This window comes from Erpetoichthys calabaricus, chromosome 3 (assembly GCF_900747795.2).
Source record: "Erpetoichthys calabaricus chromosome 3, fErpCal1.3, whole genome shotgun sequence".
NCBI classification, from domain to species: Eukaryota; Metazoa; Chordata; class Cladistia; order Polypteriformes; family Polypteridae; genus Erpetoichthys; species Erpetoichthys calabaricus.
The window spans coordinates 57,032,599-57,056,625 of record NC_041396.2 but is presented as its reverse complement, the minus strand read 5'-3'; positions in this window follow the sequence as shown (position 1 = coordinate 57,056,625).

Sequence of the window (24,027 nt, the reverse complement as noted above, 5' to 3'; positions counted from 1 at the left end):
AGGTTTTAAGAATTGCATTCTTTGCTCAGCCCCCATAGGCACCCTGATGTTCTCTATTTGGTAAACATTTCTGCAAATATGCTGGTGAAAAGGAAAATCTCAGGAGTCATTTAATGTCACCGTGCTTTCCTCTATTCTCAGTCTATATCATGATGGCACATCGTGACTCACCGGGATGTGGTCTTTCAAAAGAATCTATTTGATGCAGAGACAAGGTGCCCTTGGCACTATGTGCTATACAGATACAAATATCTTGTGAAACTGTTCTGTTAAACAGCATAGAAGCATAAAAAGAAAAAGTCATATTTCAATTGCTGAATGCTGTCTGACTGAATGAGAGCATGATTCCATTTTAATTAAGATGCCATTTAAAGCTCTTCTGGTAAGTGACCTGATTTTTGACTCATGCTGTTTCAGGATTGTTGTCTACCAACATGTCAAGACAGCCTAGCATCCTCCACAGCTTAACTTATTAAGTGATTGAGCATATCAATATCAAACTGCTCATGTATGCACTATATTCACACATACTTACTTTATGTATATACTGTACTTTATAAGTATGCAGATCACCTTTAGTATTGCTTTGTCCTTACCATGGCACAAAAAAAGGTCTCTAGAGCCTATTCTTTCTAGCATCAGGTAAAAATGGAAGAGAGGCAGTTTATGGCTCGGTACACTAAATAAAACTGGACTGATTATGATTTTCCAATCTAACTTTAGATATTGGCCTCTGAGAGGAAGATTTCTTTGAAAGTATTTAAACATGCCTTTTCCTTAGAAGAGAAATGAAAGGGCAAAAACATTTAAACAAATGGGAGATACTGTAAGTAGAGTCTGGTTTGTCAGTCTTCTTAGTAACTGCATAGTGTTCACACAGCTTGAATTATATTATATATAATATATATATACAAATTTCAAATTTCCACCTTTCAAAATGAAGATTCTCAGTGTTGCGGACACTTTTAAATTGGCCAATATAACAAAGCGTAGAAGTGTGTGAGCATATCCTAGGCAGTGGCACACAGAGTTACCTGGGTAAGTAATTTTAAGGAGATCTACCTAACCTCTCTAAATGGTGTTTCTTAACATGTGTCCTCCCAGAGACAAAATAAATTATTTTAGAGCTCAAAATTGGGGAAAAAGCACTCTCCTTAAAACTCACTGTAGTACAAAGGAACCCCTCCAAGGTTCAAAATTTTGGGTTCCCAAAGTCATCTAGAATCTCTTCCTGACAAAGTGGGATATGTGTGCCAAATTATGTTGAGACTGGCCCAAAAGAACAAACACACAAACACTCACATTGAGATGTATACATTAGATGAATAACTGCTGCAGTTCAAAACCAGGGATAGAATGAGAATTTATGCCCAGGACACTCTAAACTGACACGGTGAGAGTAAGCATGGATGTGCACGTCTGTGTCCCCTGCAAAGTTTAATCTTGTTTCCTGCCTTTTGTTCAGTGCTGCAAAGTTAGATTCACACTAAACTAGACTGAGTAAGTTTGAAAATAGATGCATGGATGTGTCCATTTGTACCAGTACGTTTTGCACAATATTTTTTACCTGTGGTATTTAGTTTTTCCTCATATCCTTTCTTCTTTGTTCTTCTTTACTCTCCTTTGCCTTTTCACCTTTTTCAATGCTTTATTTGCTATAGGATGCAGTTAGTACAATCAATCAAGTTTTCCAGTTTGGGGACAAGTGAACCAAACAAACTCTTTTGGAATCATTAATAAGTCCTGAACATAAGGTGTCTGTTTGAAGCTACCGATTGTGACTTTTTATATTGAGTGTTTTATTACTTATTTCCTCGTCTCTGGGAAAATGCATGAAAGCTCAGTGACATGTTTAGTGCAGCTTAAAATATTTCTTTGTTTTCTGTGTTTGCTGGTCATGCCAAAACCATATTGCATGTTCCACTGCAGAGTCAGACGTGCCTATTTTGTATTACCAAAATAACAAAACATATTATGACTATCAGGAAAGTAAATATTTGAATGAAGAAAACTTATGAGAAAATGTGCAGTAAATGTTTAACAGGGTTATTATTACACTTCATATTGTGTAGTGCATGTCCTGTAAAGTTTCTCTAGGGTCTGGAAATTAATTATTACTTACTTACTTACATTATTAATAGTATTGGTATTATTATTCTTTGGTAAGCTTTATCATTTGAAACCAACATCAGTTCAACCAAAGACTATTATAATATCAAGATGGGTTACAGTACTTCCTGAAAGCAAAGTAGAAAATATCACATCTGGTAGCCTTTCTCTCCCTTTTGTCTACAAAGCACAGATGGTTTTAGTTTCTAACTTTCGTCTCTTTATTTTCTGATCTGTAATACCTTTTGCCATACATACCCTCTCTGCTTTCATCAAGAACATGAATTAATGAAGTGAATGATTTCAGTTCATGTCACTATTTCCTGCAGGATGGTGTGAGAAGGATTTGGTCAACAGAAGTGTCTATAAACTGCTGGCTTGTTTTTTTTGGGATTTTTTTTGCCACTAAGCTTTTACAGCCCAATATACCAATACAAATAATAAAAGGGATCGTCAAGCTAAAGTTAGAAAATGGGATTTATTAGAAAATGGAATGAACCTTAACAAAACTGATCATGTCATTTCTCAATGTAGTCTCCACCCTTCTAAACACACTTGTGCCACCTGCCTGGAAGTGCCTGGATTCCAGCAGAATAAAAGGTTTTGACTTGTCCTGGTAACTACTTGTGCACCCGAGTTATTGTTGAATACTGCATGCCGAGGGGTACTACAGTCACTAGTGCAAGTTACTATGACTTGCTGGAGACCAATGTGAAACCTACTATTCGATCCAAGCAGTGGAAACTGCTGTCTCAAGGAATCCTTTTGCTGCAAGACAATGCCGACCACACACTGCTAAGAACACCAAGGCTTGTCTGGAGAAACTGAAGTTTGAGGTATTGCCAAATCCTCCTTATTCGCTAGATTTGGCACCGTGTGATTTCCACCTTTTCAGACATCTGGGTGTTCGTCGACAGATTACGATGTAAGGAAAACGGTGCATGAGTGGTTGTGAGGACAAGACAAGACAAAACCTTTTATTCTGCTGAAATCTGGGCACTTCCAGGCAGGTGGCGCAAGTGCATTGAGAAAAGTGAAGGCTACTGTATACATTGAGAAATGACATTATCAGTTTTGTTAAGGTTCGTTCAATTTTCTAATAAATCCCATTTTCTAACTTTAGCTTGACTCCCCCTCATAGAAAAAAATAGATTAATATGGACAGTTTTATGGTATAGTCATTAGAGCAACTTGTTCAGCCTCTGCCATCAGACAGAGAAGTGTAGGTGTAAGCTGCCAAAAGGAACTAACGATTCATTAAATAATGTTGACCAATCATGGACAATGTGACAGCCCAGTGTGAGAGCCCGGTGATGGACTAGAGCCCTGCTCAGGATTGGTTCCTATCTGTACCTTATGCAGCCAGCATGGGTTCTACCCCTCAACAAGCTTAAATTAGATTAAGTAGGTTTGTGAATTTTATATCAAGAAATTAATAAAAGAACACTTAATTATTTTCAGTAAAAAGATCAGAAGACATTTAAAATAAATGTGTTATGTTTCTGCTACTGGAGCATTATGCATCCATCATCCATTATCACTTGTATTTGTAATTCATTTAAATATGTATTTCTTTGAAACAAAACTTTATGCTGCTAATATACAGACTAGTTCATTTCACCAATGTCTGGCACAATTTCACCCTGGTGACACTTCAGCTATTCAGAGAATCAGTTAGTTCTTCACTTTTGTGTCCCTATAAGCCCTGCAATAAAGGGTCCCAATGTAATGCCTGGGTTTGACGTGCAATCTTGTGAAGATTCTTTAATTTAATTTAGATCTAGACTAAAGGTTCACAATTTTTATTTCACTGGGGACTGGCCTCACAAAGTAATTTGGTCTTTTGATGTTAATTACTTCTGCAATTACATGAAATAATTAGCAATATTAATTTATTGTAAAGTGTGCTACAATAGCTTTAAAAATGAATGTTGCTATAGTAACAATACCATAACTATACTAAAATACACATCAAAAAAGATAAACATTTACTACGAGCACCGCCTCCAGCTACCCCAGCGCATCTTAGGGACAACCCAACAGAGCAGACTCCAGTCACCTTTTGTTTGATAGTGGAAAGGTTATTTGCATCTCAATAACGTTATAATCTAATAGTAATTCAGAACAGTCAACCTGTGTAATCTAAAAATAGCACAATGCACCATAGGTACTACATAACAACCTAAAAGACAAAGAAACATGAGTGTAACTAAAGGGTTGTTACAGAAAAGACTTTTTCTATGGTTGTAGTAGATACCACTTTCCTTTTTTTCTATCAGTGGTACCAAAGTGCAATATACAAACATGAAACTTCCATAGAATGTATTTTGAATCAGTAAAGCTACACGTTTTACCAGATTATCCTAACAAATATTCCTGAAAAGATTAGGTCTTATTCTCCCTGATTTGTGTGTCCCTGGACATACTGTTGATCCAAGTACCCATTTCTGTGTTGAAAGCCACACTTCTGTTTCCTATGGAGGCAATGTTTAGGTCTGCATTACACCTGGCAGAGAGTCCACTAGACAGACTTGTTCACATCTTGCACTGACACTTGGATGGAAACAATGATAATCAGCTCAAATATTGGACATAAGCGACTTGTCACTAAAATTCAGTTATTTAGCACATTCACTTACCCAGGTGTTAGAAAGAGTGAATGAATTGTAGTTATTCCACTCGAGAAATTCTCAGTCTGAAAATGGTCGAGATAAAATAAAAGAAAGATTAGTTGTAGCATCATGTGGTTCAGCCTCTGCCAGGTGTAAGCTGCCAAAAGGCGCTAATGACTCTGTGAATGTTGTTGACCAATAATAGACAGTGTTAATAAAGATCTACCTACCCACTATTTTGAAAATCAATCATTAATGATCTTGTTTCTTTTTTGCATCCTAAGTTCATGTAACACCACCCAAGACACAGTATATCAAAAAGTGAATGGACCAACCACGCATAGTGTTTCCTCTCTTGTTTTCCTTTGATAACATCTTTTGTGTATACAGAGCTGCTAAACGTCACCTTGTTTTTAAGTATAGATTAATCTAAAAGAAGTAAAAGAGTGCACACAGTGCATTAAACTGTAACCATAGTTCCACTCAGTTCCACAGTCTGTCCAATGAATGGTGAGCATTGGTAATTCTCATGGCTGATCAATGACTGATGTAAATAAGTAATGTAAATAATGTAAATGTAAAATGTAAATAATAATCTAGTGTCATTATTTCTGGATCTCTGAAACAACAAAACACACATCTATTCTAATCTTTGAAAGGCATGGTTGTAACAAGCTGAGAAAAAATATCACAAAATCCACACAATTGCCAGTAATACATTTTACAACCTATTACTGTGACTTGACCTTCCTTAGAGGTGTTAGAGTAACATCTGTAATCACAAAGCATTTCAATGACAAATAACTTTCCACTATTTGAGAAAAATAATGATTTTCAAAAATAAAGGTAACAGTATTCTCAAATCTATTTAATTTAATTCTGGTTGGTTATGAGCCATTGGAGTATAGTCCATGACCGGGGCTACTTGTGCACACTTAACCCCAGAGCCAACTTTCAACTGATTAACCAACATGCACTTTTTAGGAACCTATGATAAAAATTGAATTACATAGTAGAAAACCAGACGCAGTGAGAATTTGGAAAATCCATATGAGACAGTATGAAGCTTGAACTCGGTATGCTGGATTCATGTGGCAGCACACTAAATTTAAAAAATATAATAATGAGAGATAATTCTTCTTCTTCTTTTGGCTGCTCTCGTTAGGGGTTGCCACAGCGGATCATCTTCCATAATAATGAGAGATAATATGAGAGAAAAATAATAGAGAGATATGTCTGTTTCAGACTAATATAGTGAAGTTTTATCTGCAGACTAATATAGCAAAATCTGCAAATCAATATTTTTCATTTAATGCATAAAATGAACTAGGGTGTAATTTCAAGGAATGCTTCAATACACAGCAATGACAAAACTAGAAATGAGTCTTTCTTTATCTTGAAAGAAACAATGAAATATGTGCTGAAATACTGTATTTGTATATAAAAATGCTCATAAAATTTCAATAATCCATGCTAAAACACTTGATAATTTCTTTAGAGAAAGTGGTAAATCCCTTCAAATGTTACATCTCAGAGTTAAAATTGGGGGGGGGGGGGGGGGAATCCATTAAAAAATTGTGCGTGTCCCCACTCTGTGTCAATGCAGAGTTTTCTGATTACTTTTACATATCCTCCTCCAAAGAAGGTTCATACATAATGTAAAGGAATTTCTTATGTATGTCAATAAACTGCCTTCTGCTCACTTTATCAAGGATGACCCTTACTTACTCAAAGTTCAAAGGTGAATGGCTTTAATTCTTGGGAAACTGCTGAATGGTAAGCATTAAGCAAACAAGTACAGACATTCAAAATGTGGGAAAGGAACTGCTAATGAAAATGCCAGGATGGGTAATTTGGAGTGTGAGGTGATGTGATTGGCAATAATGAGACACAAGGAAGAACATGCTTTGAAACAATAGCATGCATAAAGTATTTATGTGTGTTTACTACTCACAGATTAATTATTTTTGGAAAAATATAAGACAATTCTATTTTACTAGTACATTACATTATCATTAGTGTCTTTCTAGGTTGTGTCCAGTAGTCTGATAATGTTTAGTTCCGACTAGAGGACACAACCATCAATACTCTTTTTCTTCTTAAAATAAAGGAGTGGGTTTCCTGAATTCAGATTTACTAATGCCCACTGAGGTACAGTAATCTCTCTGTAATGCCATTGTCCTAAAAAAATAATAAACATCTTCGGCCACTTGGTACAAGTTAGTCTGCTGTCATTAAGCATTTTATCTTTATCAAATCACCAGACCTGCTGCAGCACTTCATCAACTTGAAATGCTAATAATGAAACAGCTGGAGTCTGTGGGTGGCTAAGAGGTGGGGAACGAGGTGGAGAACTTTGTTATCAAGGTGGAGACACAATTTTGATAAAATATTCCAAAAAAAGCTTTTATTTGATAATGGACAGATTTCAACATTAAAGGAATTTTGCTTGAAATGGCATTAGCAGTCATAAATAAAAATGAGTGACTTGTCAGTAGGAAACGTCTCAATGTCTAGCACTAGCAACCGAATCAAACAGCAAAAACTGACTTTAAAAACAGTCTTTACATTTTACTCTTTGGAGCACAAGTCTCATTTTTAAGAAGCCTTCCAAATAAATAATAATATTAAGCATTGTTGATAAAGAGTACTTCGAATTAATAATAAAGCAATCTATTTTATGTTTCTGTTTTAATGGTCAAAACCTTAAAATAAACTTCACATCATATTCTGCATAAACTGATATCAGTTATTTTTGGTTTATAATGGCCTAGTTGCTCAGCCGTCCTTGAAGCTATCTCAAGAGGCATTATTCTGTCATAAAATAATAATATTTGTGGGAAGCTGACACGCAAGTGAAGCAGTGTTCTCATTACAAGGCTCAGTAGCTTTGATAAAACTACCTTTATTTAAGCATGTGACAAACACACTAAAAGGCAACTCTGTTTTCCTAAATTAGCTCTTTTTGATGAAAAATACTGCTGGCTTTATATGATTTTTATACAAGCTAGCCAAATTGCAAACACAATATCACGATGTCAAAAATGCATGTTTTCTCTAAAGATTTAACCAGATTATACTTATTTCCTAAAATCTGACATGCTTGAGTGACTCACAGACGATGAGGTCATCATCTTTACGGTCAGCTTTTGTCTTATTAAATGATCAGGGTTTTATGGGACGACTGACTCAACAGTCATGGGAGTTGAGTGTATGCTTTTTTCATTATAATTTCTGTGGTCTGTATTTACCCTTAAAAACTAAACTCTTCCTCTCAGATGTTTTATGTATTTGGTGCTCTATTGCTCGAGGTCATATAGTTTATTTTGGTTAAAGCCCTTCTAAACCAATACATTCCAATCCTAAACCTGACAAGTATTATTTTGTGTTCCAAATAATTCTGAATTTTTTGATAATTTAATACATACCATAACCCCTTCAAATAGACAATATATTTAAGGCTAATTGGGAGCTATCACCTTTACATGCACCATATGGCACATCATCCAGTCCATCACAGGGCCGACTCAGGTTAACACCCACAATTGCACTCACATTGTATCCTTTCAGTTTCCTGATGTGGCCCTTGCTGATTACATCAGCAATCTATGATTCTTGCCAGTGGAAAGTGAAACCAGTGATTTTGGATTTAATGACACAAGGACTCAATCTGCTTCTTATTAGACTACCCAGCACATAGTTAATATTAAACCTGAATAGCTTACCTTAGGGGTAGAGTAGAAAGAATCAATCAAATCAATTTGATTTACCCATTGTATGAGTGAAATTTCCATCAGAAGAGGCAACAGAAAAAAAATAGGTTGAAATAGCAGATAAACAATTAATACACACAAATTGAAGCTTCCTCGTAATTTTCACACTGTTGGTGTTTGTGTGTGTCCTGCGGTGGGTTGGCACCTTGCCCAGGATTGCTTCCTGCCTTGTGCCCTGTGTTGGCTGGGATTGGCTCCAGCAGACCCCCGTGACCCTGTGTTCGGATTCAGCGGGTTGGAAAATGGATGGATGGATGGATGGATGGAAGCTACACAATTATATCTGTATCATTCTGTTAAAGCTCTTAATATGAAAAATTTCCCCCATAGGTCAGGGTTTTGTTTCAGCACTCTGGATAGGGTCGAGGGTCAGCTTGTTATTTTGTCACCATTACCCTTGATGTGTTGGAACACCTGCTGTGTCAAGGCTTACAGAGAGTGACTTTCTTTTAAGCAATCACCAAAGAGCAGCAGAAACACTGCTAACATGGCCAATATTTAATTGGAGAGTGTTTCCTTCCTTAAGAAGTATGCTATGACATTTCTTCACAAATTACTTTGTCATTGTTAAGTCTCTTTTGCACACAGATTTATATTACCCTGAATATTATTAAACAGAACTCCCTCTATATAAAATAAACAACTAATAGGTTATAACTGAGTAGACATTAACGTTGTTATTTTCTGGTGATAAAAAGTAAAGACATAAACTGATACTAAAAATTTGAGATAGTTTTTACATATATTCACCCTTAATTTTTCATGGCATAGGCTCAACAATGCAGAGAAGGTGTAGCACAATATATGATTTTTTGCAGTAGAAATCTCTGTACTCCAAACAGATCTCATCTCATCCAATAGATACTTGATCTAAGACCTGCAAGTGGGGAAACCATTGCTTTAACTTGAATGCCAGATGGGTACGCTGTTGTCATAATGCATCTGATCAGCAAATATTTATAGTTATCCTTTGTAATATTAACTTTGTAATATGTACATCCTATTCAGCATCACTAATCACGATATATTGCACTACTATAGTGAGTCCTCAGCCTAGAAACACCCAGACTTGAGTGGACATCCCTTACATGTTGTGATTGATGTTTTTATTTAAATTGTCTTGGGTTTTCCTTTATTTAGAGATCTGTTATATAGAGATTATATTTCTGAGGTTATATTTGTGTTTGGAGAGTTTACTTAAAAGTTGCTTATTTTTTCACATTTATTTTGACACTATTTCGTTATGAAAACAGGCTCTGTCAGGCTGAGGGTTTTGAGTGGCCCATTACCGTGGTAATGTATCCCATGACGCAAAAGAACTGCGCAACCATATAAAGGTCACCTCACACTGTGCCAAATCATCCAAGATATTATATATAGCAATTATGTGCATCTTTCTCTTTTGATATTTTCCATTGAATCTTAGCTCAAATTAAGACTATGATTTTCCCTTCAACAACAGTGGCTTTAACCTTCATTTTTTGTGAATTCCAGTTTTGATCTTAGCTTTGTTTTTCTGACCAAATCTCTTCTCTTGGTTTTACTGTTTCATAAAGTCTGACTTTTTCCATGATAGTCAGTACATACTAAAGAACACAGATTTTTCAAGAGCCTTATAATTTTGTTGCTACAGGTTCAACCTCCCACAGTTCTTTAACGTATCTTTGGAGCTTTTCAAATGCACCATCTTTAGATTATAATTCAAAAAGGCCTACTGTAAAAATATATAGGTTGCATTTGTATGCAAATAATTAGGCAGCTACAAAAAGACTGGGCAAAGTAACAACAGATGCAAATTTTTCCACTGGAAAGTTGTTATCTTTCACTGCCTAAAAAGTACAAAGGTGCTATTTAAATAAAATGCATTATTACTATTATTAAAAGGTAATGACCATACTGCTATGTTTCAGACTGGGTTTATTCCCTGTCTTATGTGTATTTTCTATTTTATTATTGTTATTTTTAAAATATTATTTTCTATGTTTTTAAGTGATTTCTGTTATGTTTATATATTTCATATTAATTTACTGTGTCTTTAAATGTTCAGCCATTCCTTGAGTTTTGTGGGTGGAATTTTATGAGTATTGCTTTTTTAATATTACTAACTCTGTATTCTTCTCTTGTAGTTTTAGATACTGTTTATCGGATTTCTTATTGAGACTTTTTAGTTTTGGTTTATCTTTTCAGACAAATCCCCTTTGCCTTATTTTTGCCCTTTTTTGTATTTACTTGTACTTCTTCTTTGATTATTTGAATAAATAACTTTACTTTGTTTCTTATTGTCTCATCTAGTCAAAGGTTTTGCAGTTCCTCTCCTTAGAGAGGTATTTTGCATATTTTAATCATTTAAAATATATTTTGAAATTTTAAAACCAGCTCTTCATTTTTGAGCATGTGTAGACTGCAGCCGATCAGTGGTAGGAAGGGGCTGGCTACCAGGGGAAAGGCAATTTCATTTCAGGATAGTGAAGGTCCTATCCTGTTTTCTGGGTCTTTTTGAAAGTCTTACACCCCTTTTGTCATGTTTCTATCGCCACTACAGAACACATCAATATTGGTATCCTAACAATATTATTATAAAAGCTGTTCCAATAAATATTTTCTCACTGTATTGAGTGAGTTTGTCAGATGTGATATACGGTATACTGTAATTTTATTTGTCAACCCATTTTAATGTGTGTTTACTTGTAATGAATTCCTACACTGTTCTTGTCATAGTAAATTATTTGCTAAATTAGAAAAATGTGAGTTGCACAGGTCATCAGCCATCTTCTAATGTGTCTAGATTTCCAGTCAAGAAATCACATTGTATAAGGCTATTGGTTCAAACCATTAAAAACTGTCCAATTTCTAATTCACATAATGTTTTATTGGCTGTCTGTATTTATATGAGTATTAAGAATTTTTTATATTGTAGTTTCATCCATTCAGCAGTGTAACTAAAAAGTCACAGTAAATATCTGTCTTGTCCCAAGAAGCTGAGCAGGAAAATTGTAAAGAGGAAAGCTCTTTATAATTTGAAGTGGATGCATCAAGTATGGGAATTGGTGCCATCTTGTCACAGTGTAATCCACACACCAGGAAAATCCACCATATCCTAAAAATTCAATTCATCAGAACAAAATTATGATGTTGGTAATTCAATCTATTTCTTGAGGAATGGCAAAATTGGTTGAAATTTAAAGAACTTAATTTTTTTATCTTTATAGATTAATATGCTTGAATGATATTTTAAGCCCTTTTTAACTTTTTTAATTGAATATAAATCTAATCATGAAATTCTTTTTATTAATTTGTTTCATTCAGTCATTCTGTGATTTCAAATGTTAAAAATGAGCCTGAACGAATAATTCCTTCTAAAAAGATTTTTTAATGCTTCAAAAGTGAATAATCCTGGATGCTGAAGAATTGGTAATTAATGCTCAAGAAAATAATGTCCCATCTCAGTGGATCCCAGAAGTGATTTTACATATATACCAGACTCGATTTAAAAAAAAATTAGTTTTAGTGGCATGTTTTAGTATTATATGAATACCCCAGGATCACTAAAACATCTGATTTTGTGGGATTTTTGATTGTTTTCAGTTCATCCACATGTAGAAGATTATGGTAGGCCATTTGATATTTGTAACAGACTAACAACATGTACCACTAACTAATCATATATAGTAATATTATTATCATGGAGTGTATAATGGATTTAACTATACTTTCACGATTTTACTACAGATTTTTGTGGTGGTTTCTTAAGGTGACCATTTTAACACAACTGAAAAAAAAAATCCAACTGCTCAAAAATTAACAAATATCACAGAAATTTTCTGCTTGCATGGGTTTTCTATATCTATAGCATCTAGTTTTGGTTCTCAAATTATTTCTTAATTCTTGAGGGGTTTCTGTTGAAAACTAGAAAATAAACTTAATTTGACCTCCTGGTTACTGTGCTGGTCTAATGGACAAACCAAGAAGGTGAATCAGAAATTAGAGAAATCTTTAGAGTGTAATGTTGACTGCCCCAGTCCAATTGGAAGGAAATTCATAAGTCATCTTCTGCAAGAATCTTCCCCTTTTAATGTCTGTATGGTGTGAAAGATGCCCGGACACAGACAGACACGGACACAGACAGATGTCCAAAAGCACACACGTTTATTTACACAACTACACAAACCAGTACAAGAACAGCTCACAGTCCTTTTCTTCTCCATCCTCTTCAACCCTACTCCGGCTCTGTGGTGTAAGTGCTGTCCTCCAGGGCTCCGGGACCATCCAGGCGCCCCCTGGTGGGGACCATGGACTCAGCTCCATCTCCGTGGCCCTGATGGAATCCAGGGGGGCTGCCCTCTTACGCCCAGGGAAAGACAGTGCCCCTCTCCCGGTCCGCCCTTCTTCCAGGCGTCCTGGTGGGGCAGGATCCCTGGTCGTCTGCCACAATGGTTATGGTTATAAACCTCTTATGCTATCTGTATCCTCCATCTCAATATCAGTATCTAGGATTTCAAATTTCTTGGAAAATTTTAAAAAGCGTTAGGATAATGTTCTGGAGAACCTGAAGAAAACCAGCACCTTTATCTAGTTCATATTCTCATCTGACTGCTGCCCCCCATTTACTGATGATAAGGAGCTGGAGTACAAAACCCCCACCCAAAAAATTATTTAGTATTTAATGTACTAGTTGTAGGGTATGCGATTCAGGAGCTTTCTTGGGTTCCAACCAAGGATTTTCATGCCCTTTAGTTACTCCCGCCAGTTTCATGGGAGCTAAATGAATGGATTTGGATCCAATGCCTTTGAGGGCTCTTTGTGCAAAATAATGCCTTGCCTTTTTAATTTTTTTTTACCATTATGATTGCAACATCATGATTGTCACTGTTTTGTTTGTTTATTAAGGGCACCACAATTTGGGATATTTTTTTACAGGCCATATGGTATACACACTGTGGCATTTTCTGTCATGTTGGCCATGTTGTATAGGATTGCTTTACAGTTTTAAGAGCATCCTAACGTTTAGGTTATATAAAAGGATAACTCATTAAACACTTGCCATTTGACCAATTAATTAACTTATGGATTCTGGTGATTTTTACCTTCAGCGGTGAGTTTAATGTTGCTTTGTGTATCATACCTGCCAATAACCGGTGAACTGGACCTTGCTATGTCAGACACTCCTCATGATACTCTCTTAAAATGAAACACAATCAAGATCTTTCTCAGTCTCCCAAGTAGATACCAATGAGTTCTCAACTGTCACGACCCTCTGACTTTGTCTGTAAAAACTGAATATAGAGTTTTATTTTCACAAAAAAGTTGTCTTAGCTAGAATGTTTGTATATTTGTATGTGTTTATAGTTTTATTTACACAAAAATATTATATTAGCTGGAATGTGAGTATACTGTATTTATTTATACTGTATATACAGTAGTTACAGGGTGATCCATGTTGCCAGAAGGAGTTTCAAGTTTAAAGCAGGGAAAAATGCACAAGATGTCAATATATTGAAGGGAAATGTCTTAATGAATAATATGAATCAAGGATTGTTGTGGGGGTTCTCAGCACAGGGGTGAAGGGAACTATGGTTCCTAAATTTGATAGTCAGTGGACTACAGTCTAATACTGTGTATGCAAGACTCTACAGGAAAAAAATTTATGGGCCTAAACTTTATAATAAAATAAGGCAAATGTGAAACTGATAGTGGGTACTTGCAATGAATATATATGCTTTTATTTAAAAATAAAAATTCTTGCAAATTCAAACAAAGCTACCATAAAAAGGAAGAGAAAAATACAATTTTGGTGTAATATAAAAATACCATAAAAAATTAAAGTTATTTGTGTGTCAAAATGTCCATGCAATGTCCAATTCAATTTGATGGAGCTTTCATTCAATGTTTTTTTACTTAACTTTGCGTGGTGCTTCACCAGAACAGATGTCTTTCTGGAAAATTCAGAGGGTGCATATGAGTTTGTGTGCATGTTTGACCACAACTATAAAGACGAGGAACTACATTTTTTCTCTGGTAAAATACTATGTTTGGTTTAGGAATGCAGTCACCTTGTGGTTGACAGTGCTGTATTAGGTTACTTTAGAAGTAATTTTAATAACTAGGTGCACCTAAATTCCATGATTTTTCAAAATTTATAATAAGGTTAGGTAACTCTGGTGTAATGTTACACAAAGTAGCCCAGTGTAGTCTAATTAGCAAGCACTACAAGATGTAATAAATAAACTTTTTCACTTAACTACTTTGTGAACAATGAAATGACATCTATAGATTGCTGTCAACAGCAGTCTAACTATAAACCTGAGCTTATAACAGAAAAGTCAAATTTTTCACTAACCTCAAGTGTAAACGAGTTACATAAGAAGATGCTGCAAACCGTTAATGGGTGCTACAAGTCTAAGAACACCACATTATCTTCCATAAGACTAGAGAACAGTATGTGAATGGAGAGTAAGCTAAGGTTCCAGATTAATACACCCAGGGAGACTAATAGAGGTTCAGAGCTTGAATTGATAAATGTATGCAAGTTTATAAACTGGAAGAGTCCCCGAGTTGGGTAAAGTAATTCAATTTTTGGCAAGTGAGTCCATGTACTGTACATATAGATTTCAGTTACCCAGTTGAATGCATGGAAAAAAGGCAAACTATGGGTGACTGTAAAGATGTAAAGAAAAGCAGTAGGTATTGTATGGGGACCAACATTTTACTCTGTAAAGCTTGCATCAAAATGGATTGGCCTCTTTCATCAACAGTCTGCTTTTAGTTTGTAGCAGCACATTTTTGATAATCAATTTATATTGTTGTGCATGGAAATTCATGAATGAATACTGTTCCTGGAACACTATAACTGATGCCCACTAACATGCATGTTAAATGACAATTACAAGACTAGTAGAAGTTAAAGATGTTCACTTACACATCTATAGCAACATGTTCTCTTTTGGATAACTTCCTCTTCCAGTTAGATGTAATATTCACCCCTCTCAACACATCTTCCTTCTTTGAAACTCTACATATTAACAAGATGGCAACAATTATACTTGGTGACATTGTGCATCTTGCACTCTCTTGGTTGTTAATTTGGTTTTGTATTTTTTTAAGAATTAAATGCAAAAGTATGACTTACTTGCAACTTATATTGTAGTACACTGTGAATACCTAGTCTTGGATATGAATAAAGAATAAGTGTTTCCAGGTGATTTAGTGGGGTAAACACCTTTACTATGATCATCATTAAATATAATGTCTCACATCTTTGAACTGATGAGAGTTAATCTCCTGAATCAACAATTAGATGATTGCATCAAATGAAATTCCCCCTTAGAGCTGTGACAGACAACAGTTTTGGGCATTGACTGGATCAAAAGCCTCTGGTCATACTTCTTCTTCTGGAGGTGGATGCAGTGATTTCATGTGCCGGAGGGTGGTACTGCTCAGTATGTTGCTGTGACTGACCCCTGACAGATGCCTTAGAATTGGTTTATAGTTTTTACTGAAATCCCATGTGTCATTTCACAGTTAGCATCATCAGCAACAGCTAGCTTGGGCTCTGGTTCAAGTTCTTTGGATTGCATAACCCCAAACTAAATGTCTTTGCTATAAACATTACTGGTGACACTAAGGAATTTGACTTCCATTGCTTTGTAGCAGATATCTTAAAAACCCTTTTCTACTTTTTATCTAAGGGAACAGAAATGCAAATGAGTTAGCCACCATGGAGTTAACTATGTAAACTTGCTGAACTGGTAATTGTTTGGGAGAAATGCACCTTCAAAATAAGAAAAGGGAGAATAACTAAATTTTTCCAACACTACTAACAGTAAGAAATTAGAAGCCTTGGCAACTGTTGAAAGAAGAATACATTTTAAGAACAGCCGGTCTAGCAGCTCACTCTTTTTTTACTCAGCTCTGCTGCTATGCTAAATTCCCATCATTCTCCTTGGTATCCACACAACAGCTGCTGTTCTTCTTTACATCTCTACAGTCACCTCTAGAGAATTTGCTCCAATTCTTGCAAGCACCGGGTAATTGAAATCTGTAGGTATGGCGGCTAATTTGCAACAATATATGCTAGTTATCTTCTAATCTTATAAACTTTTACACACATAGCAATTCAAGCCCTATACCGCGATCCTTGAAATTAATGGGAGGAGGGTGGAGCACATACGGATCACTGTCACTGTATATTATAGACAGTAGCAAAGGAAAAAATCTTCAGAATACATCATGCATACAACACATAATTAAAATATATAACTGAAATCATAAAAAAAATCCTGGCATTTTATTGGCATCGTTAGACCTTATTCCAGTTTCCTATTCCTTATTTTGGCAAACAGAAACATCTGCTAGTTTTCCTGTAACTAAGCAATTAATACTTCGAATGATGACCTTAATGAAAAGACTTGGCTCAATTAGGGCCCTTGGCTTGTTTACCTTATCCTTTCACATGAAACAATAGGCAAGTTTGCTATCTTCATAGCCTATTTTAGGGCTATTAATAAATATGATTTGTATAGGCTCCAGGACCCCCCCCCCCCCCCCTTATATAAAAATGACATAACATTGCATATAACCTATTTATATGCTCCTGTTTACTTTAAATCATTGCTTGATTTACTTATAATACCTGGTACAATGTAAATAGTATGAAAATAGATGTTATACTGTAATAATGACTTCAGCAAGCAACATGCCACTTTCTAAAAAATAAATAAAATTTATTTTCTCATCAAGATATAGTGTTTTACACTCCCTCTTAGCCTTTGTGAGATTGCTTTAACCACTTAACTGATTTTTGAGAGTAATTTTTTCACAGGAACAAAGGGTGTACACAATGGGATTGCCAGCTGAACGACTGTTGCTGGAAGAAACACGAGTCAGCGTGTTTTTTAATGAATGGCTTTGTCGGTTGAAACTTTAGTATCTAATTTAAAGTGTACTGATTACCTACTGACATTCTGTGTATGTCCAAGCCGTTTCGATCTTGCACAGGTTTATGGATGTACACACATAAGTTTAAAGCTGGTGCCCTGGCCAGGTGTCTTTGTGATGATGGATGAACTTAATTTAATTGTTTGGGGGAACAACAGTTTAAGGAAGTCTGATTTCATTTAACTTTTTAGTTAGTGATTATTTGGTCTTCTTTGTTTGAGTGCCTTTCTTTTCCCGAATATGTGTATGTCTTTTATGTTGTTGTTTAATAGCTTCAGAACTGCGGGTAGTGTAAAGATGGAAACCGTTTCCTACCTTGGCAATTGGTAGTGCTCAGAAGCTGAGGCAGGATAGGTGAGTGAAAAAAAGAACTTTCTTTTTAGAAAGGTGGCAATTGTCAGAGAACAGGGTCAGTTTATCTACAAGTAGAGCAAGGGTGCTTTGTGTCAGCAGAGCTAGCCAGCTGAATTGCAGTGTGGTGGATCAGCAGTTGGTTTCCATATAAGAGCAGTAAGTTTAGTCCTACATGCCTAAAGATGACTTTATTTGCGTTGATACAACATAATGCTCGGCATGCAGCAATTTCAAGTTTTGCTTTTTTACCATTCTGGATTTTTTTAATAGTTTGGATCTACAGTAGGCTGAATCCACGTACACTTGTTACTTTCAAAAATCTTCATTCTAAGTGGCATTCAATTTTGTTTTCTGGAAGACACACTTTTTGTGCTCTTTTCTTTACTCTGGCCATATTATTTATAGTTACTACGCCCAGTGTATGTCACATGATGCCCACTTATAAAGAATGGTGGCTTGCATGTTGTATTAACCTTGCTTTAGATGCTAATTCAATGATACAAACTTTGCAATAGTGGTGGTTAGAGTAAGAAAGCAAAGAGTAGTACTAGCATTTTCTTGTTTTTAATCTTCATTGATCAACTTCATTTTTCCTTATTTGCTTTTGTCACTTCCATGCAAGATGGGAGACGTCCGTGGTGACTTGCATTTTTAAATAAATAAATGAATGACCCAAAAGCATGCAGACTCCAGGGGGGCCCAAGATCATTTTTTAAAAGGAAGCCAGTGTGTGAGAGAAGGGGAAAGATCGTGAAACAAGAGATAAGTGAAAAAGGCAGACAAAGGTTAAAGTGAAAGGCAGGAAAACAGAGTTGTTGGGATCATGAGTAGTCAGCATGCATTAGAATGAAGGCAGGTAGCCAAGTAGAGTGCCCCAAGGAGGAGCGTATGGCTGACACTCAAAGGGACTGAAGAGGGTCATTCTGGCTGAGCATCTTTGGGTAGCTGGAACGATCCGCTGCTCAAGAAGGCAACAAGAGTCAAGTAGAAAGGCTCAGCATGACACCCTGTTGGAAGCCTCTGATGGCAGCTGGGACCCGAGCTTGGATTTTAAAGGTTGGCTATGCCTGTTGAAAGACATCTCCTCTGGCTGTAGAACACCATGAATTTTTAGAAGAAAGCACCAGGGCTCTTGAGTTTTGTAGGTGTTTCCTGCCATGATTTTAACTCCGTTTTAATAGATTATTTATTGTTTATTTATTGGCTTTTTAACCTCCACCAATACTGTGATTTTATTGAATATTTATTGATGAACTTTGAGCGCTGCACTTTTGGACTTTGGCTTTTTGAACCAATTAGTGTTTGTTTGGTTGAAAACAAAAGCATAGAAGCACTTTGCACCACCTCTTGACTGTGAGTCCTCATTTGCACAGCTCATTATGGTTACGTTATCAACAATTCCAAGTTCACGTAATGCCAGGCAGTTTGAAGGCAACCTGGACTATCACATCACTATGTTTGCTATGATTTATTTTTTATGTTTGGTTTCTGATTTTTGCCTATTCAAAGATTATGATCTATATTACTAAACGAAGGTTCTATATATGCACGGATGCAGGACGACGGACGCAGGACGCATCGAAGTGCACGCGCACTGCGACTCAGCGCCCCAGAGTCAAACCCAGCGGCTTCCCAGACTCAGTAGGTAGCGCCCAAACAACACAACACAACCTGTAAACTAAACTTCAGGTCACAATACAACCGCCGCACGAACACGCACACCACCGCATATAAAACCTTCGTTTAGTAATGTTTACGAAGGTTGTATATATGCACGGATGCCAGATGCAACCCGTGCCAAAATCGCACGCGCACTTCTACAGCACCCAACAGTCAAACCCAGCGGCTTCCCAAACTCAGTAAGTGGCACCCAAACAACACAACACAACCTGTAAACTAAACTTGACATAAAGCGTGCACGCCAACAAGTTGCCATGGTGACATATTTAAACATAGACATAGAATAACTAGACACCTCATGACTAGCAGAATTGTACGTCAACGTCACCGCCATATTGTGAGTGGCACTGCTGTGGAGTGAAGTAATGAATAATGTACTGCTTGCGATTATACAAACCGCTGTACGCTCCAAACCAGATCCCGTGGGATTACATTTCATAGGTAAGGCTGAATAATTGTTTTGGTTATATTTGGCCGTTAGAAAATCCCGTTTTATAATCTTTACTTTAGCTAAGCCAGGCTAAGCTAGCAAAGCTATGCATTTATGTGCTCAAGTGAGCCTCCAAACAACGTTTTGGCTAAACGTATTTAGTCACTATGTAGATTGTTGTTAGCTGTTAACATTTCTCAAATTTGATGATGTTTTTTCTCAAGGAGCACATTGAGGAAACACAGTTTGAAATTGACAACCATCATTTTATGCTCATATCTTTAGTTGTGTCTGTCTTCCACAAACTAAGGCTGTACCATATTTCCAGACTGAATACTCTCAAATTACAAGATCTGAGTGAGCAAGAGGAGTGTAAGTGTGGAGGAGATCAGTGAGGTTCTGGAGAGCTTTAAATGTTAAGAGCGGTATTTAGTATTGTATTCTGTAGTTAAGAGGGAGCCAGTGAAGTTGAGAGACAATAGGTGTAAGCGATTGATAAGTTTTTGTGGGATGCCAGATAGAATACCATTACAGTAATCTATACGTGACGTGACTCGGGCATTAAACAATACTTCAGTACTGTGTTGCGTAAGAACAGGACAAAGTCTGGAAATGTTTCGAAGATAGAAGAAGGTGGTCCCCGAAATGTTACTTATATGGGAGGAATGGTTAATAATAATAATTATAATTATTATTATTTAATAGTTGCCATTATTAGTGTATAAATGGATATAAATAATTGCATTTAAACTGTTGTATGTAAACGATACTGTTTTAAACGTTATTGTTTTTTCATCAGAAAACCCGGTTTCCACGTCTACCTGTATTAGTTTAAATGGCACTTTTGCCACTCGCAATAAGGCTGACGTATCGTGTCTACTGGGAAACACAGTGAATGTGGCGTCTATCTATATATGTCTACATATTTAAACTTGAGGTAGTGGTGACTACTGTCAGTGCCAGCAGTCAGCTACTCCACAGTGCCTGTGGTCAGGGGTTCAATTATGATTCCTAACAGCAAACGACTTCTAGCTAACAACACACCCATAGAAAAACAAAAACGAGACTGCATGGATAAAAACAATGAACGAAAGTGCCTACAATGCGCTTCTGAAACACCAGAACCAAACGAGTCATGACTCCAAAAAGAAACAGCTTTACTACAAATATATTTATTTCATTAAATGAAAACTTTCCCAGAATGCTCCCACCCTCCATGATCTTACATCCCTACAAAGACTGGAGGGAACAGAAAGTAATTGCCATTCTTGGATTTGCGATTCTTTAGAGAATCGGGGGTTTACTGGTTCTACTTAATTTAGACATTTTATTTATCTTCTGGTCATGTGTGTTAATCTAAATTACAGGACATTTCTAATATGTACTTAATATAATGAAGGGATGGCTAAGTAGTGTTTGGTTTATATATCTAAAGTAGGGTTTAATTATTGGATCTAAACTTGCCTGGAAACCAGAGCAGTTACTTATCTACTGGAGCTATAGGGTTGCACTTATTTTTTCAAGTCATAATCCTTGCTGCACTGTTTAAAAACCGATCATCCATAACACACTGATTACATTATAATTTCTGGATTAAAATTTCCTCTGAAAACCTTTTTAACTGGGTACGTATTATTGATATTATTTATAGCAACTCTGAACAGGTTCTGAACACTAACACTAATGAGTACATCCCAGTAAGTGAAGCTGAGGAGGAAAATCTTGCCTGATGAAGGGGCCTGAGTTGACTTGGAAGCTTACATATTGTAATCTCTTTAGTTAGCCAATAAAAGGTGTCATTTTGCTTGACGTAACTGCTCAGGAAGAGGTAAAACCAAAGAAATGGAACACATCATTAAGTTTGGAAGTGGTTCAGCTACCTCAAATTAGTCCAAGCACAAATAAAGCTAGTATAGTATGCAAGATATGCCACTGACAGGTCCCAACAAAGACTAATACCAAAAAAAAAAACATCCACTCAAATATGTTGAACATCAAAAAGAAACCTGTAGTGATGTGGCTAACAAGCCTTTGAGTGTGGTGCTGTTCCTAAACAGTAGCCAATTATGTTATCATTTGCTGTGAAGGCCCCATATAGTAGGGAAAAAGAAGGGAACAGGACTTCACAAACGCGGTCACTTACTTTATGGCGAAGAACATGCCAGTGAGTGTTATAGAGAAAAAGGCTTCAGAAAATCTTTTGAAAATAATTAACCAGAGGTTCAAACTCCTAGGCCAAAAACATGTTTCTCAGACTACGCTTCTGCAGCTTTAGATGAAGGTTGGGCAAAGTTAGAGGCTGCGCTAAAACATGTGAGATACTTTGCTACGTATGACAGATATATGGTCAAGATCGACATTGGAGCCTTACGTAAGTCTTACTATTCACTACATTGACACGGAATAGAATGTACAGATCTGCACATTTTACCGCAGATTACACAGCAGAATCTATGTATCAGAGACGCACTGATGCCCTATAGATGGCAGCAGCTGCGCACATAAATATTCCTTCATTAATCAGTCTTATATACAAAAATCATTTTGTTTTCCTTCTGCTTAAAAGTCAAATGTACATACAAAAATAGCTATCTGGTTAAAGATTCAATAAACGTGTACATGTATAGATTAAAAATTGCTCATCTATAACTTTTTTCACTTGTTTTAAGGTCACATAGACAGATATATCTTGTTGAATTTACATTATCTTGAAATTTGCATTATCTTTTAACATAGTCACTTTGTCATCTGTTGTAGTGCTGCAGGGCTGCAGTGATTAGATATGCAGAGTGGTCCATCAAGGGTGGGACAGCTGGATCGGAATGTGTTGATTTACTGTTAGTGTATTGGTGTTGTTTGCTGTAAATCACCTACATCTGTGCTTCCCCCTATGTGTTCCCCTGATTGGGCACCGAATCCAATCCTTATCTCTGTCTATGTCTCCAGTTTGCAGTTCCCCTCCTCCCCTACTGCCACCACTATGCAGATGAGCATGCTTTGTTAAGTGGTCTTCTCTTTAGACATTAATCAAATATTATGCCGTTAAATGTAATAAGAAGACATAATTACCTCTGCTTTTATGTATGCTCTTTAAAATAAGACAGCCTATTATTTTTGTAAGCCATAGCAGCTCTAAGGCACCAGTCTGTTTGTTTTTAGTTTGTTTTTTCAATTCTATGTCATTGAAAGTGCACACAAGCCTACTCACTAGTTTACACTGGCTAGAATTTGAATAGGAAATGATTACAGTCTCTCAGGAAGTGCAACAATAAACAGTTCAAATATATTGTATATATGCATCACAATAAGAATCTGAAATAAACATACATTCAGTAGCAGGGACAAGCCGACAGTTCTTTACATTGTTCATTTAATTGTTTTCTGGACCAGATTATTCTATTTTGGGTCATAGGAACACTTACATTAAATATACCCAACTACTTAATTACCCTTACAATTACATTGTATCTAAAGCATTGTTGCAGTGTGCTTAGGGATACTGGCAGAGGTGTTGCTATAGCTAACCTGACAGCTGAGTACAAACATTGTGGGAATACATATGCTCAAATGTACTGGTAACTGCATAGCTCTCTGCAGTTTAACTCTGGTATAAAATGCACTGCATTTTTTAATCAGTTCAGCAGTGGTACAAATTTTACTGTTTAGACTGTTTAAGTACATATAAAATGAATAAATGACGTCCCTGAAAATGGGTCAAAAAAATTTGAAAATAGTAATAGTAAAGCAAAATGCTTTGTTGTGATATACATGCCAGTTTTGACTACTGTAGAAAAACCTGTAATGGCAAGGTCTCCCTCAAAGCTATCAATTCAAAACGAATTTTGGAATATAATTTTAAAGTGAAGCTTACCAGGGATAGTACAGAAAGAAACAGTGGTTTATATGTTATATGTCACCATGAATACTCTCCCATTGCGCTTTACCAACACAGTAATATATATATCTTGTATATAAATTGTCTATGCGTTGAAGTGTATGTGTCTTTCTGTCTTGGAAGTGAGAGGTGGAATTGGGGTAAGGGCTCCCCTCCGAGGATACACAAGGTGAGGCCAGCATGTCGGCAAAACGAAACCTCCAAAGAAAGAGTGGCTCACTTTGCCGCTAATACAGAAGC